Source organism: Mastigoproctus giganteus, chromosome 7 (genome assembly GCF_048544385.1).
Source record: "Mastigoproctus giganteus isolate SK-2022 chromosome 7, ASM4854438v1, whole genome shotgun sequence".
Lineage (NCBI taxonomy): Eukaryota > Metazoa > Arthropoda > Arachnida > Uropygi > Thelyphonidae > Mastigoproctus > Mastigoproctus giganteus.
Window position 1 is genome coordinate 55,157,530 of NC_143581.1, and position 12,410 is coordinate 55,169,939.

Sequence of the window (12,410 nt, forward strand, 5' to 3'; positions counted from 1 at the left end):
GATGGTTCAACTGTTGATGATCCTGCTCAGGTAGCTAACAAACTAAATGAATATTTTGCATCGACATTCACACATGAGGAGTTATTCAGCGAGGGGAATGCCAGAGGTGTATTCAACTCTAGCAGTAAGCTAGAGAATCTTGTAATAACTGAGAGCAAAGTGGAGGAGAAATTGTTGAAGATAAACACAAGAAAGGCACCTGGGGTGGATGGGATCTATCCAGTTATATTAAAGGAGGCAGCAAAGGAAGTAAGCAAACCCTTAGCCATAATTATGAGAGCTTCCTTGGACTCAGGGGAGGTACCCATGGACTGGAGATGTGCAAATGTGACCCCAATTCACAAAGGAGGATCAAAGGCTGACACAAGTAATTATAGACCTGTAAGTTTAACTTCTGTTCCCGGAAAATTAATGGAGGCACTGGTTAAAGAAGCACTGCAGGATCATCTAGACAAGACTTCAGTTATAGCTAGGACACAGCATGGCTTTGTTATGGGGAAGTCTTGCCTGACCAATTTGATTGGATACTATGATGCAGTCACAAAATAACTGGATGCAGGGAATAACTTTGATATTATATCATTGGATCTTAGAAAGGCTTTTGATACTGTTGCACATGGAAGACTGCTGCACAAATTGGAGCAGTGTGGCATTGGAGGCAAATTGCTGCTATGGATAAAGGGGTGGTTGAGGGGGAGAAGACAGAGAGTGGTAATCAATGGACACTGCTCATCGTGGACTAATGTTATTAGTGGAGTCCCTCAGGGTTCAGTATTGGGTCCTTTATTGTTTTCTGTATTTATAAATGATATTGATGATGGTATATCAGGCTTAATGTCCAAGTTTGCAGACGATACGAAGGTTCGCAGGGTTGTCAAGGACACTACTGACACTATGCTGCTGCAACAGGATTTGGAAAGGTTGAGCAGATGGGCTTCGAGGTGGCAAATGAAGTTTAACATTGACAAATGTAAAGTACTACATATGGGAAACAGCAACCCCAGAGCAACGTATCAACTCTGTGGTACTACACTGACAGTGGTAGAGAATGAAAGGGACCTGGGGGTGGTTGTGCAGGCAGATATGAAGTTCTCTGAGCAGTGCAGACGGGCTGCAAGAGTAGCTCATGGTGTATTGTCAATGATATACAGGAATTTTTCTAGCAGGGATAAGGAGGTGATTATTCCCTTGTATAAGGCAATGGTTAGGCCACACCTAGAGTAATGTATACAGGCCTGGAGGCCTCATTTCAAGAAGGATGTAGAGCTGCTGGAACGAGTACAGAGAAGGGCAACAAGATTGGTGAATGGGACAAAGGGGTGCTCTTACGAAGAAAGGCTTAAGTTTTGCGAATTACAGTGTCTGGAAACTAGGCACCAGCGAGGTGATCTGATAGAGGTGTATAAAGCCTTGAATGGTTTGAGCATGCTCAATGCTGATGGGATTCTTCCTCTTGCTCAGAATAATCACCTGAGAGGACATAAATTCAAATTGAGGAAAGACAGATGTAGGATAGATGTGCGGAAATTTGCCTTTAGCCAGCGGGTGGTTGGTAGGTGGAACAGACTTCCATCCCTTGTCGTGGAAGTTGATAGCCTAAATAAGTTTAAGGCTCAGCAGGACAGGTATTTCGAACGAACAGAGGTGTGAAGTGGAAGTGGTTATTTTTATTTATTTATGTTACTTTTTTTTTTTTTTTTTTTTTTTGGCTGATGCTGCATAAGCTTGCTTTCTTGCATCAAATGCCTCTACTAATGCTAATGCTGATGCTATGTCTTTGCGGTAGAACAGCCGTTTTTAGTTCCAGAATTCTGGGTTTCGAGTTTCGACTAGAGGATTCACGCAATTTACAAAAAATAATACACATGGGTGTATGATTTTTTTTTTTTTTTTTTTTTTTTAATTTATCTCAACCTACAGACAGTATCCAAAGTTGAAAGAAGCATAATAATACAATTTATGAAGCACAAGCTGAATTGTTATATTAACATCTAATATGGTATATTTTAAGGTGATCGCCTTAAACTAGTAGAAATAAACTAAAATAATAATATAAAAATACGATTACAATGAAAAGTATTAATTTTAAATCTCTCTTTAACATATATTTACTAAAATTGTTACAGTTATCGCAAAACTAGAATTCCATTTGGTTTGAAAACCTCATTACAGTACTCTATTAAAAACTGGCAAAACAGATAATTTGTTTTTGTTCTATGTATTTTAAATAAGCCAATTTCCCTATATATCCTTAGTGGGCAACTGAAATTAATGAATTGTACTTGTGTTTAATTGTTATAACGAGAATTTTAAGATTAGAAAAATACTTGAAAATCCAAGACTAGGTTATTTCCTGGACCAGTTTGATCGTGTGTCACAAGACAGTCCAGGATTTTTATATATTTGTGATACAAAAAAAAAGTACCAACTCTACTTAAATTAATCCTAGTATTAAAACAGAAAATAAATTTTAATTGCAAAGAGAATTTTAAGAAAATTTCTTCACGAGATGGGATTTTGTTATAAGAAATCTCAAATAAAAGTTTTAATGGAAAGAAATTATGTCTTACTTAGAGAATAAAGTGTTTATGGGAAATGAAACTAATAAGAATAAAATATTTAAAAATATATTTTATTATGAAATAAAGTTTCTTTCACAAAATTTCCAATTAAATTTTAATATTTTTTTTACAATTCCCAAAAGTTTTTTTTTTTTTTTTTCTTATCTTTAAATTCAAGACAGTCACAGGCTTTCGCCATACCACCAAATAAATAAATAAAAATGCTTCTTACGTAGGTTCTACCGATTATCGATCCATTTGAGATTTGAATTTACCAAACTCTCTGCCTTAATTTATTCTAATAACAACTTACTCAATTAAGGATTAAAACGCGATGAACCCACATGTTGTTCTTACTCCCCCATTTCAGATAATAGGAACAACTGATTTGGTCATGCTCAGAAAGGTTGAGGAGGTTTGTCTCGCGCGGGTTAGCAGTACTGTATTTGAAATATCAAAGAATAGTACCTACGCCGGAAGAGATGCGAAATATTGTTTGTCTTCTGTGGGCTTAAATTATCAAACCTGAAGAAATCCATCAATCATTTGACAGAAGTTTATGCTAAAGAAGGGAACTTAGTATATCAATAAACGCCGTAATACTACACATCATTAGAATGAGCGTAATACGTATAAAAATACTCAGGGCTGCTGTTTGAGGGAGTAATTCCTCTGCACAACAACCACATTTCAGAACCTACGAAAAACCTTGAGCGCAATTTCAACTGGGAATTATTTCTCCATACATCTGGACTTGGTTCACAGTATAGGCAGGGCCGACTTGGAAAATCGCGAAGTTAGGTACAATGTGTGTGTGTGTGTCCTTTTTTAATAGTAATTATTATCAGAACAAAAATGCAAATGTACAACATTTTTATAGCGTGCAGAGCATGTAGCTCCACCGTTAGAACCATCCCCATCGTATTCAGGTATCGTCGGGGACATGACGACCAGGTTTTTGAGTGTTTTAGATAGACCTAAGAACACTTATATGCATGATTAAGGGGGCATATCCCCCCCTCCCAATCTGAATACGCCCCTGCAGAACCATCATCAACCCAGCACGATTGCACGATACAAACTCCTATTACAAAATCAGCATAAACAGCGTCTGTCTCTGGTACAAGTCCCGATTAACCTTTGTAACCAGTGACGCACCAGAAATTTTGTTGGGGGGGGGAGGTTGTCAGTGACTATGTAAAAGTAATATGATCATGTTATTATGTACTACGAATTTGTATGATAGTTCCAGATGGTTAGTATTTATGATGTGTCAAAATACTTGTATGTGATCCAGTAGGAAAGAAAAGGCGAATTAAGCTTCTCCCTGCCTCAGTCTTTTCCGGTTGTTATCGCATTCAAGCATCTACTGTACTTGTTTTTTTTTTTACAGTAAAGTAAGAAATCTGGAAAAGAACCTAGACCCCGATACTTCTCATTAAGAATTTGATAGTAAAAAAAAAAAAAAAAATCTTATCTGTAAAATAAATATTTCATTTTGGCACACAAGATGGCAGCACTGAAAAAAAATCATTAATCAAACTGCCCTTCATGATTAGCGTAAGCGTTTAAGAGAAAAGTTTATTCTAATGAATATAAATATTTAAAACAAGGGCGGAACTGAGGGGGGGGGGTCAGAGTTGGAATAATAATTACCTATCTGAAAGCATGCTCTTGATGTTATGCTTTTTTTTTTCATCCCATTCAAAAAAAAAAAAAAACCAGGCTGGATACGCCCTTGTTTAGCTTAGAGATATAAAACACTTTTAGAATCAAGTTACCTCGTCTATAGAAAATCATCTTGGGCATCACCGTTCATAAAATTTTGAACATAGGTTTTTCGATATTAAAGAGCTTCGAGAAATGAAGAGAGGGGAGGGAGTGCATCAATCAGTGGTTATCTGAGTTGCATAAGGTAAAAGGTTCAGCCCTGTTGTTGAGCCAAAAGGGTTTACTCTTCCAGTTTTTTTTAAGGCCAGTAAGTTATATTTTAATAACATGATAATGTATATTCATTACAGATATTTATAAAGTAAATTTGCTTCAGTTATTAAAAAAAAAAGTTATACTTTTCTTCAGTTTTTAACTTATATGTAACAGATTGGGTAGGGAAGTATAAAGATCCCACCCCAATATTAACCCTCTCGAAGGGAAAAAATAAAAAAAAAAAGAAAGAAAACTTTCACGGCCAAAGGAAACAGATCACGTGGTCCATTACCGATCTTGTACGCCTGTATAACTGTTGTAGAGGAAGCTGTGTGCTTGATTGCACAGAACCTCGTGCTTTGTACAGTATATGGATTAACACTCCAACAGCTAAGCTCTAATATTAATTATTAGTCACCCACTTCGCCTGTCTTTGTCGCAATTAATTTAATAGGCTAATGGAGTGAACAAATATTATGTTGAAAATGCACCATTTTTACTGCTGAAAAGTCATAAAAGGCGTAACTCGCAGGAGTCGTAATCTGTAGCTGCCAATTGTCATTCAGTTCGGGTCATTCGTAGAATTTGCCAAACTGATCACGAGAGTATGAATATTACTACGTCATTACTACGTGGTGTAAGGGAGTAGTAAGTTTTATCCATGTAATGGGATGTATGTTTGCTTCCGCTAAGCGCATCCAATATAGTAACCTCTAGCTAAAATCAATATGCGTGCTTGGGTATAGACCTGTACGGCGACGAATGCGGGGGAAAGAAATGCCGTCGCTGGTAGGTGACAAAGCTGCAAAAGCAGATGACAAAACATCGTAAAAAGTGTGGTTCTGGATTTACTAAAAGTAAGTTAGCTTTTTATTGGATAAATTATTTATCACTAAGGTATGTATTAAGACGAAGAGAACTTTGCATTATACTAAAATGTTTTAGCAGCTGTAAGTAAGCGGATATTCGCGAGGTATTTGGATACCTAGTTTGCCACGCTTTTAGTAATTGACGTCTACAACAGAGGATATTTAGGTTGCAGTTATCTGTTATGATCAGAAATTACTGGGTATGTTAGTGGATTTTATCATAAACTAATAAGTTACTTTCCCTTCTCGACCGCTATTATTGCATTTTTCCTTATTTATTTCTAAATCCATGTATACGCGCCAATGTCTTTCCAATAAACAAAAGAATAATATAATTGTAATAAAAAATAATAATAATATTTTACTGAATTTTAAAAGGAAGTAATTAAATTCAGCTTAATGCAATAGTAAGGTAAATGAAAGTTGAAGTAGGCAGGGTGTGAATAATATTTTATTATATTACTAATGTTTATCAGGTCTACGAGAACTTACTGTTAATTGTGATAGGCATTCAAGTTTTCACTTTTTTTTTTTTTTTTTCCGAACAACATATGTACTCACCCTCCCTTCTGAGTAGTGGATAACCAAAAATCTATCATATGAAAACAGCAAACACGAGCCCTTATGTCTGCGCATGCGCTAACGTTGTTCTGTTAACCGTCGAATAGACTGTTGCTCATTTATTCAGAACTACACAACTGGTTGCTAAGGTTTTTCGATTGCGACATTTGAATCGATGGAGCAACGAGATTGAAAGTCCATTAGATCAGAATTTCTTTTGCTCAGTTATTGTAAATAGGTACAGTGCAGGTACTGACTGAAACCCATTCAGCCAGTTAATTTACTGATCTGTGGTTTTGGTTGCTGGCTTAAGTTACAATATCTCATGTTCTTTAAAAAAAAAAAAAAAAACTTAAGATCTACAATAAATTGTTTTGACTTTCTATCGAAAATTGGCGTCCAACCCGTTTGGAATTTACTTAAAATTTGACTCCATAAAAGGTTCTTTGCGGGTTTACCAAAAATAGAGTAGATGTAGAGTTGCTAGAACGAGTGCAGAGAAGGGCAACAAGATTGGTGAGGGGAACGAAGTGGTACTATTACAAAGAAAGGCTTAAATTCTGCAAATTGCAGCGTCTGGAGACCAAGCACCTGCGAGGCGATCTGATTGGGGTGTATAAGGTCTCGAATGGGTTGAGCAAGCTCAGTGCTGATGGGATTCTTCCTCTTGCTCAGATTACGAATCTGAGTGGGCATAAATTCAAACTGAGGAAGGACAGCTGTATAATAAACGTTTGGAAATTTCCCTTTAGCCAGTGGGTAGTTGATTGCTGGAACAAATTTCCATCTGTCGTTGTGGAAGTTAACTTAAATAAATTCAAGGAAGAATTGGACCAACTTTTAGAGAAAACTCATGACTGTTCTTTCAAACTGATCATCTTCGTATCTCCAGAAATTGCCGACATAGCTAGTTAAGAAAAATAAGACATGACTGTATTTGACTTCTGGGGACTATGATTGTGCGCTCAAAGTTTTAAAAATAGATGCCTCAAACTTTTAGTTGAAATAAAAACAACAATGGTTGTATGAAATGTGTTCTTTTTTTTTTTGCTGATGCTGTATAAGCTTGTTTCTTGTATCATATGCCTGCCAGTGCTAATATAATTTGCGCTGTCATGAAATTAAATTAAGTTATTTTAAGATTAGAGTTGGTTGGTTTAACAAATGAAATCCACGAACGGCGAATGATTTACAGAAATTTTAAATGGGACGTGTTTTTGAAGTCCTAAAAATATGAAAATTTTCAAGATAGTTTTCCGAAGGTTGAGATCAGATTACTGAAAAGAAAAAAATTATATTACCTGTATTTATTTAGCATCCAGGTAATACAATTTTATTTTTTTATTTCAACTAAAAGTTTGAGGTATCTATTTTTAAAACTTTGAGCGCGCAATCATAGTCCCCAGAAGTCAAATACTGTACAGTCATGTCTTATTTTTCTTAACTAGCTATGTCGGCAATTTCTGGAGATACGAAGATGATCAGTTTGAAAGAACAGTTTTCAAGTGGGAGTGCGTAAGCCTACGTTGGCTTGGAGCACAGGAGATGCATTGAGAGAAACAAAGAATCGCTCTCCTAGAGGCACCTACAGAATTCATCCTTCTACTCAGCTATCGTTGATACAATTACAGCTCTTTAAAGCGGTTCTTCTTTCACCTCCTTGATCTTGCTCGCTTAAAATCAAGGTCTGATCCTGATGTCATGAGGTTACATGCGAAAACAAAGGGAATCTAGGCTTGGGAAGAATAATAGCATATGGATATTCTTCTGTTTAGAACTAATGCAGAAGAATACATGCAAGAATATGCTTTTGGAATAATTTTTAATTCGAGGTCTAATTACCTTCTAGAATTTAAGGAGGAACTGGACAGGCATTTGGAGGGAATGGTGTGGTTTTTTTTTTTTTTTTTTTTGGCTGACGCTGCATAGTTTCTTGTATCACATGCCACTACTACTACCCCTCCCCGAATTACCATTTGACAGTTAAATATACCATTTGACAGCTAAATATACTGAACTTTGCCAAACAGCTCTTAAAGATAATAAAGAGATATGGAAATATAATAAAATATTAATTTCACACGTTGTATAAACTTAATTGTAGTAGGCTCGATATAAATGCACCGGTTATTCAAGTCCGGAGTCATCTCAACTTCAACTTCTCTAAACAAAATCGAGTTGTGTACACCGCAGCTTTAAATGACATCAAGGAAGATAATGTATCAAATTAATAACATAATATGCAAGTCAGTTTAAAAAAAAAAAAAAAAAAACCGTTATCCGAATGCCTAATTGTTCGCAGAAACAATCCAAGATGATCTCTGGGCCTAATGCCCTTGCGGTAGCACAGTGGATATAATCATCGGCCTTCCTTTCTTGTATCATCTGCCAATGCGAAGAATTTTTGCCATTTTTCGCAATGTGGCTGAGTTAGTCTCATGCGAAGAATGCAAGGTTTTTTCTCCCGGAAACTTAAGTCTTTTTTTGTTCAGCAAACAGCAAAGTCGACAGAACATACGCAGTTACAGACATAATGTAGTGACGCGTTATTTGCTTTCGTACTAAACATTTTAATCGGCTCTTGGCGTAACTAGTAAATAAACTACAAAATTTATTTCAAACATCGTCGATAGTCATTAAATTGATTGAATTAATGGGCGAGAGTAATTGATTTTTAAGGGGGGGGGGAGTTTACCCGAACCTTTATTTCTTTTGAAGAGGTAACATTGCTTACTTATCTTGATCGCGCGTATCTGCGCAGTAGGTTTAATTTTTACATGTATGAATTTCACTGTTTTAGGTTAGTGCGCAGTATGGTGAAGAGACTCGTGTACCAATGGTACACAAATTGCAACAAGTTATTTGGAAGCAGTGAAGTGGCCGGCAACTGCCACCAATGGGGAACTTGGTGGCAGTTGTCGGTTGACCTTGTTAAATGGCCATGTTATGACGTTAAAGTGCGTGATATTGCACCTGAACTGTGCACTAGTGTTGACAAAATAACTATTTGCTTTTGAATAAGTGTACAGTGGGTGTCCAAATAACCTTCTATTAAAGGGTGCAGTGTTGTTGTGTGCGCAAAATATTTGTATCGGTTTGAATCAGGAATGAGACTCATCCTTCAGCAATTACTGATATGATGAAAACCACTCCACACTTGAGTCAAAAGAACCCAGCATGGGTGGAACCAAAACCTAAACTTCCAAAATTTCAAAACTAAGCTATTAGCTGTCAAAGGTCGTGGCTAGTGTCTCTTGGAGTAATCCGCAGTATCGAACGGCGAAACTGTGATACCGCCACTGCGAGGAGGGGAGTGGGTGGGGTCTGAAGAATCCAATTCTTGGGTATAGTATAAAATTTAAAGAGCGCTGGGGTTTCGTTCAAGAATCTAGTGGGAGAACTAGAGCTTGTGATTACACCTCTGGTAATCAAACTATATTTCCTGCCACTACGTTCGCCAGTTAATTCGCAATATTACCTAACACGTTGAAAAAGTAATGTACACAAGTAAATTCGCATGAAAGTACTTGCTGTAACTTTGGCAATCCTGGCTTGAGAAATCATTAGCCATCCACTTGTGGCCGATGAAAAAGTACCTGGGGTCGAAATTCCAAACGGATGAAGAACTCAACCTTAAGTTCTGAAGTGGCTACGTGATCAGCCCCAATACTTCTATACTGCCAGCATCAGTGCCTGCCTACGAGGAAGATGGAACATGTCATTGTACAAGAGAATATTTATATGTACATATATAAAGGAAGGGGAGGTTCCAAGTTACTCGATCAATCCTCTTATCTCATAAGAACAATTTGTTCCATACCTTTACTAATCTTTTTCTTCCTGGTGTCTAAATGTACATTGTTGCTTTTGAGAAATACTGTATGTACCCTCCTAAATCACATGAATTAAAATTTTCTGTTGAAAATAAAAGAAATTCGGTAGCTAGCGCATACCTTATGTATGCGCTTGCCTTTCTTTCGATTCGGATCTTTTAGCATACAGTACTTTATTCTTGGCTGATTAGATTTGTCACTCGCTCGATACCTGCTTATTCTGTGGATTAAAATAGAAAATACCGTATGATTCAAGGACTTTTCGCAACTTTGTCAGTGGTGCAAGGATTCCTTTTTGTTTTTTCCTTTTTTTTCTCTGCAGTGATTTTTGTATTTATTGAATGGAATTAGAAATGTGTTCGAATTAGAAAATATTAACAACGTGAATGCTGGCTGATTGGCGAAATAAAATAACTACATATTTTATTTGAAGTTTATCTAAAATATGCGAACATTATACGCCAGTTTTGATATTTGGATGCTACCATCAATTACAACTGTACTAGATAGTCGATAGTGACCATTGTAACATTTCTTAAACTTTTTTTTCCCCCGTAAGTTTAACTGGTGTTAATGCTTCGAGCTTAATTTTTTAAATATAAACTGAACTATTGTGGGGACTGCATACAAAAATATATTTTCATTTACAGAGTACTTCAAAAAAAAAAAAAAAAAAGGTTTAGCCTATTTGTCGCCTGGAACATTTTTTATCAAATCTAGGCTGAAATTTTTAATTCGATATTAAAATTTGACTAAGTTAATTATTACCGTTTGGATTTTACTATTTCTAAATTTAAATTTTGCTATTTAATTTTTCATTTTTCCCCTCAATGGGAAAGTTATTTCCGTCTTGGTTTACGAGCGGCATTTAAATAGTTAAATAGCTTGAGTATGAAAGAGAAGCGGTACAATGTATCGCTTTTGTACTTAAATTTAACCCACAAAGTTTCATGCAGTTTCAAAACGGGTTTTTTTTTTTTTTTAATTATAACTCCTGAAGTCAACTAACATTTATAGCACTTGAACACCTTTGCCTCACGTGCTTTTAAAAGAAGAGAGGAGCTTAGACTTGCTAATTTGGGATAATTTTATCAGAATTTGATGATTGGATACTCATTGTAATGAAATATACCCTGCTGGACATTGAATTTGTTCCTGTATCTAGTGTGTGTAAATTATTGGTGTTCTTCTGAAGACGTGGAACCTGTTTATAGCGTGATTGGGGTAAAAAAAATTAAGTGCTTGGAGCAATGTCTACAAGAGATTAGACATAATTATATTTCAAGAAATCTTGCTGATCATACCTTCTAGGATGGGATCCTCCATGGGATTATTTCCCATAGCATGAGAAGTCGGTCCACTTCTCCACCTCTATTTCCTTTAGTCTTGCTTCATTTCTTCTACCTTCTAACTATCGGAGGGTTCCTCTGTTTGATCCTCCGGTCTTCTATTCTTTCCTACCTCTCCAGCTCCCAAACTTCTATTATAGCCTTTTCATTTCATCTTAATTTGGGTTCTCTCGGGTCTTTTGCCCTGGGTAATTCCAGCAGGTGATAGATCCTGACCGCCTCCACGTGGCGGGGGTGGGACGTGGTTACCAGGTGTTGCTACTTCCCATCTGCTAAGAGCCGTGGCGCACTATGGCCATAGTTGCCGGTGCGCCTAATAAATTCTGAAACAAACAAACAGCTAAGAGCCAGGTACCGGCCGAAAACATAACACACCATATCACTACACTTACACGTCCAACACACTACGTAAAATGGCCGGTTTGGGCGTAAGCTTCTACACAAGATGTACAACGGCGGCTGATGGGGGAAACGCTGGGATCCGCCTCAACAACAAATGAATATCCCCTGAAGTCAACTAACTTGCTCGAATGAGGAAAGCTGGACAAAAATCAGTCACGTACAGTCATCCAACATTTGGAAATAAAGGGACTAACTCCAAAGGCAGTTAATATAATATAAAATTAGCCATATGGTGCAAGGAAGCCTGAGGCTTTTGCTGCATACCAGTAAAAAAAAAAAAAAAAAAAAAAAAAAAAATTCTGAGTTACCGAGAGAGAGAGAGAGAGAGAGAGAAGTAAAAGGAAATCACCAAGAAAGAGAAGAATGATGATATCCAGCTCAGGACCCTGGGTGTGCCAAGCCCATACTCACCAGATGTGAGCCCCTGAGGATATGATTAAAATATTGTGGGAGGATTCACTTTCTATTCCGTGGTTGACAAGTGGAAAGCAGAATTTAAACGAGAGAGGGAGGGAGGGAGGATGAGACTGGAAGATGACACACCCTGTTGAAGACTTGCTATGCCCATCACTTCAGAAGTTTAAATATATTTCTTGACGAAATGTCAGAGTATGAAAAAGACTGTTTAAGCATGGGTAATGCATCTCCATCATTTCTACTACCTAGGTAATAATAAAACGATGCATGTAATACTACCTAGGTAGTAGAAATGGAGATGCACTGCTCATGCTTAAACAGCCTTTTTCATATTTCAGAAGTTGTTGACAGAGTGCATGATCTGGTGGTGAGTGTTCGACGAGTGACAGTTCGGTACAATTGCCAGCGTTGTGGGTATCTTATCTGACCGTGTGTACTATAATACCAGTGTACTATAATAACAGAGGTTTTCGCTATGAAAAAGGTATTAGC

At 36.9% G+C, this 12,410-nt stretch overlaps 1 protein-coding gene across 1 annotated transcript in view; it reads left to right on the plus strand.

Moving 5' to 3' along the window:
- Positions 1-4,971: 4,971 nt before the first annotated feature.
- The window catches only part of LOC150082916 (uncharacterized), a 159,200-nt gene continuing 151,761 nt past the window's right edge, over positions 4,972-12,410 (plus strand). Inside the window, exon 1 of the mRNA XM_090376910.1 lies at positions 4,972-5,344. The gene's annotated coding sequence lies outside the window, so the exon portion shown is untranslated. The remainder of the gene's footprint in view (positions 5,345-12,410) is intronic.